We start from the raw sequence: 5,596 nt of genomic DNA on the forward strand, positions 1-5,596 counted from the left end.
TAGGCAAAGAGGGAAGTAGAGAAGCACCCTCCTGCATTTTCCCATTGCCCCCAACCCAGCTTGCTAGCTCAAGGCTGGGGATGCTGGGCCAGGTCTGTGCAACAAGGAGCTCTCCTCCCTCCTTCACTCCTCACCCTGGGACCCAGTGGTATGGACCATCCAGCTCCAAGCTAAGTGCCTATGGCTGCAACAAGAAGGCACCAGGCTGCATGTTAATCAGCACTTGGCTGCAGCCACAGACACTTCAGCTGAACTGCATAGCACTGCTGTCATTGTGTGCAGTGAGTTTGCTCAGCCATTCCAGCAGAGAGCTGTGCAGGTTCCCTTGTCTCTCACCACAGCATATGACTCTGAGATGTGGCTTCTGGCTGTGGCTTCTGAGATGGGAACTGGGGACAGGGGGTAATGGGGGAATGGATCCCTTTACCATGCAGGTCCTGCCAGCTGTGCTAGGTCAGAGATGGGCCCATAAGGTGAGGGGCTCCCCACTCTCCCTGCTCCTATCCCTTCTGAGAGTTGCAGCCAGGAGCCACTGCTCAGAGCTACATGGTCTGGTGAGAGCCCAGGGAACTGGCACAGTCCTTTGCTGGAATTACTGAGAAGACTCACTGCCTATAATGAAAGCAGTGCTATGCAGTTCACATGAAGTGCCTGCTGCTGCCAGCCAAGTGCTAAATAACATATAGTATGCTGTCTTCTTTTTGCAGCCATGGGCACTCAGCTCAGATCTGCATGCTGTCCACAGTGCCAGGAACTGGAAGGCAGAAAGGGGAGCAGAGCCCTTGCTGTGCGCACCTGGGCCAGCAGCCTCCAGCCTTAAGCCATCAAGCTGGGGGGAGGCTGTACAGTGGGGGCTTTGCTCCCTGCCTCCATGCCCCCAGATCCTGGTACTGCAGACAGTCTGGCTCTGAGCAGTGCCTCTTGCCTGCAACTATCAAGAGGGTTGGGCATGGGGAAAGAACAGAGCCACCTTCTATGTGGCCCTCCCCACACTGTGCTGGCTTGGGGCTGGTGCCATGTGGCTGGGGGACTCCATTTCCCCCTGCCCCCTCCTCTTCCCCCATCTGCCTGGTTGCATAGGCAGGAGACAGGCTTTTCTTATTCTTGTCTGAAAGCCTGGAGGTGGGGCTGGCTTGGCATTCACCTGGAGCAGCCAAGCATTGGCTGAGGCTAGTACGCTGCCCTGTGAGGGGTCCTGTGATGCTGGATGACAGTAAATGAAGGTTTCATAGTTAGTAGGGTCAGAAGGGACTTGAGCAGATCACCAAGTCCAACCCCCTGCCATAGCAGGAAACAGTAAAGACCCTGGCAGTCAAAAGACCCTGCCAAGGTGTTCATCCAGCCTCCTTTTAAAGACCCCCAGGGTAGGACCCAGCACCACTTCTCTTGGAAGTTGGTTCCAGATCCTAGCTGCCCTGACCGTGAAGTAGCGCCTCCTGATACCTAGCCTAAATCTACCATCTGTGACCATTATTCCTCGTCACTCCTGGTAGTGCTTGGGGGAACAGGGGCTCCCCCAGTGCCTGCTGGTCCCCTCTGACTAGTTTGTAAACAGCCACTAGATGTCCCCTCAGCTTTCTCTTGTGGAGGCTGAACAGGTTCAGGTCCCTTAGTCTGTCCTTGTAGGGCCTGCCCTGCTGCCCCCTGATCATATGAGTGGCCCTCCTCTGGACCCTGTCAATGCTGTCCACACCCCTACTGAAATGCGGTGCCCAGAACTGGATGCAGTACTTCAGCTGCAGCCTAACCAGTGGTGCGTAGAGGGGGAGGATCACCTCCTTGGACCTGCTTGAGATGCATCTGTAGATTCACTATAGAACCTGGGAAAGAATTGCAATACACTGCTCTACCCCAAACCTATTAAGTCTTATACTACATCCCTCCAGGTCTATCTCAGACTTGGGTCCACTATTTTGAAACAGGTCTATGTGCTGAACTTCTGTCCTGCTACAGGTTTAGACCAGTTTCTAATCATTTCTACCAGTTTATGTGTAATGTTTGTACCTAGACTTAAAAGATACCTGGCAGCACTATGGCTGGTAACAGTATTGGATACCTTCTCTCTCAGCTTTGTTTCCTGATCTGTCCTGGTGCAAGGCTTAGGGTCATACCTCATGTCACAGATAACTCCAGCCTCGACTTCTTTGCTACCACCAAGAGCTGCTGTGTGTGTTGAACAAGTTCACCCCAGGGACCTGGGGAAGATCTTGGGCCCTGCCCCCGTGCCCCTATATTTGGGGCCTGCCCAGGCTGCAGCTGCAAAAGGCCTTGGTCTACATAAACACACAGCCAAGCACACAGCTGACCAAATTCAAACCTGTGCAGGGAGACCCCAATGGATTTTTAGGTCAGCACCTTAACTGCTCAGCCACAGCTACCTCTTACAGCAGGTCATGTGTAATGTCTGTACCTAGCCTTCTAAGATACCTGGCAGCACTACTATTGATTAGCATATGCCAAATCAACACTTGGCAGGAGGGCGTGAGACAGAATTATATACACATACACAAACTACACATACAAAACTCTGGGTTCATACACACATGCACATACACAAACACACAAACATGCATTTCTGTGGCTGTGTATTAACACCAGGGGGCATTTGTGGTAATTTGGTGCTCAGAGTTACTTGAGGTCAAGGTGCCCTGAGGTTACTTGGTGTCAAAGTGCCTCAAAGATACTCAGAGTCACTTGGGGCCCCTGGTTAACTCAGGGTCACTAGGGCTCAGGGTTAGATGAGGTTAATTGGGGTTGGGGTTACTTGAGGTTAACTGGGGAGAGCCAGCAGAGGTGAGGAGCAATGCTGGGAGGAGCTGCGGAGCTGAGACTGGAGAAGCTGGAGCCAGAGAGGAAGCTGGGAAGCTGATGAGAAGGTGTGGGGCTGGCTGGGGACCGGAGGAGGTGGGCAGAGGACTGGGTTGGAAGCTGGGAAGCCAGGTAAGCTGGGGAAGAGGAAGGGCTGTGGGTGGAGCAGGGGAAGATGCGGGTGCCTGGGGAAAGCCAGGAGGCAGATGGGGAGGCAGCAGGTGGAGCTGGGGAAGCTGTGCATGCCAGGGGAAGCTGAGGGTGCCAGGGGAAAACCAGGAGCTGGGTCAGGGAACAAGCGAGGGAGTTGGGGAAGCTGTGGGTGCTGGCTGGGAGCCAGCAGGAAGGCAGGAGGCAGGTGGAGAATGCTGCGGGTGGAGCCGAGTGGAGGAAAGCCAGTGCAGCAGCTGGGAGTGGGACATCAGAAGTGGCCATGAGAGCATAGAAGGGGAAAAGCCAGGGCCAGGAGTGGAAGAACTGGGAAGCTGTGAGGAGGGTTGAAAAAGCCAGGCCAGGCTGGAATGGGGGCAAACAGGGCACCAAGTGGCAGAGTAGGGAACAGGGAAGAAGGTTGGGAGAGAAGGAGGCAGTGGCAGTGGCAGAGCAGAGAATGGGGGGAAAAGCCAGCAGGGAAGCCTGGGCTGGGAGAGGAAGCTGCAGGGCTGGAACAGGGATGACTGGGGAGCCAGACAGCAGCTGGGAACTGGGAAAAGCCGAGAAACAGTGGAGAGGGGCTGGGGGACAGAAGAGGGCAGCTGGGAAAAGCAGCCAGAGCAGAAGCCATGGGAGAAAAAACGGGGTGGAATGGCGATAAGCTGAGAGGCTGACAGAAACCTGACTGGGCAGCAGAGTGGGGAAAAGCTGAGAGAAAGCAGGGAGCTGAGCTAGAAGAAGGCAGAGATCCCAGGGCCAGGCTAGAGGGGTGATGGCAGAATCTGGGGACAGCAGGGGAGCAGCAGATATAGGGGAGTGGAGAAGGAAGCTGGGAAATAAACCCAGGATAGTTGGGCTGAGAAAGCTGGGAGGTGGAGGCAGCTAGGCAGGAGATCCAGCCAGGGAGAGAAAGTGGAGGCAGCGAGGGAGACACAGAGGAGAACAGAGCTGAGGTGAGGTGTGATGCAGGCAAGCTGCAGGAAAAAGCAGAGATCAGGGGGCTAGCCGGGAAGGCAGCTGGGAGGTGGAGGCAGAAATGAAGGAGGAGGAGACAACCGGGGAGACTGGTCTGGGAGAGATCTAGAAAGCAGCAGATCAAAGGAGCAGAAGGGGAGGTAGTGGAGCAGAAGTGAGTGGTGGTGAAAGTCAGGGTTTAGAGGAGGGCAGTCAGGGTGTAGTTGCATAGTGCTGGTCCAGATGGAGGGGGCGTCCCAAGGACGTCACTCTACGACACCGTTTGTAGGGGTAGGCTACCTGTGTCTCCTATGGGAAGGACATGCCCAAGCAAAGGCCGGTGCTGCTCAGACGCATACGTGCAGATCCAGGTGTCTTCATTGCCTTGTGGGATACAATGGTGGGGTTGCTGGGTTCCATAGGGTAATAAGACACAAGAACTTAGCTTATCTATGACTACTTACAATTACTTATAAGGATAGAGAGGGCAGAGAGAAAGTCAAAAATGGTTGGGGAAGGGGAGGAAAGGTATTTTAAAATTAAAAATAGAGAGGAAAACTGGGGGTTTTGCTACAGTACAGCTGCTAACAGTATTAGATATCTTCTGTCTCAGCTTTGTTTTCTGATCTGTCCTGATGCAAGGCTTAGGGTCATACCTCACCCCACAGTTGACTCCAGCATGGACTTCTATGCTACAACCAAGAACTGCTGCAGTTGTCAAACAAGTTCACTCCCAGGACCTGGAGAAAATCTCGGGCCCTGCCCCACACCCGTACATTTTGGTCCTGCCCAGGCTGCAGCTGCAAAAGGGTCTAGGTCTACATAAACACACAGCCCAGCCCATAGCTGACAGGATTTGAACCTGTGCAGGGAGACCCCAATGGATTTTTAGTCCATTGCCTTAACTTCTCAGCCACAGCTACCTCTTGCAGCAGGTGATGTGCAATGTCTGTAACTAGCCTTAGAAGATCCTGGAAGCATGGTGGCTGCTAACAGTACTTGATATCTTCTCTCTCAGCTTTGTTTCCTGTTCTGTCCTGGTGCAAGGGTTAAAGTCATACATCATGCCACAGATGACTCCAGCCTCAGAGAGTAGATATGTAGTACTGTTAGCAACCATAGTGCTGCCTTTCCCTCTGTAGTGATATGGAATGGGCTTGCTTAACCATGCTTGTGATGTGCCTTGGCTTCATTGAGCCTGAACATGCCTTTTCCATATTCAGTCCACCCAGGTCTACAGGCACTGCAGACCCAAAATTTCTCCAAGGAAGTAGCTTTGGGCCTGTTTTCAGGCCTGGCAGAGACTGAAAGCTCAAAAGAGGGCTCTGGGAACAAATCTGGAGCAACCTCACTGGCAAATTCCTGGGTCTAGAATGTGCCAGCCAATTTTAGTGGGCAGGGCACACTCAAGCTCCTCTGCAGACTCTTTGTTGCATACCATTTTGTAGAAGAAAAAGAGATGTACTGATAAATTCAGCATTAAATACTTTTAAAAAATGAATATGTGCACATGGTAAAATATTACCTAAGTATTAGAAGCAAAGTCTCAGCATTCAATTCTTAACTCACCGATGTGTGTGAAAAGTATAGGCAGAGGCAACAACTGTATCATTAATTAAAAGATACCAATATAAGTTGTTACAATGTAACTGTTTATTCTTTAGTGATACAAGTTCAGGAA

The 5,596-nt window shown here is 52.4% G+C and overlaps 1 non-coding gene across 1 annotated transcript; it reads right to left on the reverse strand.

Moving 5' to 3' along the window:
* Nucleotides 1-4,756: 4,756 nt before the first annotated feature.
* TRNAF-AAA (transfer RNA phenylalanine (anticodon AAA)) lies at nt 4,757-4,838 on the reverse strand. The gene has a single exon. It is a non-coding gene; the product is annotated as a tRNA-Phe (tRNA).
* Between the last annotated feature and the right edge of the window lie 758 nt (nt 4,839-5,596).

This window comes from Crocodylus siamensis, chromosome 1 (assembly GCF_052110815.1).
Source record: "Crocodylus siamensis isolate JL-2025a chromosome 1, ASM5211081v1, whole genome shotgun sequence".
NCBI classification, from domain to species: domain Eukaryota; kingdom Metazoa; phylum Chordata; order Crocodylia; family Crocodylidae; genus Crocodylus; species Crocodylus siamensis.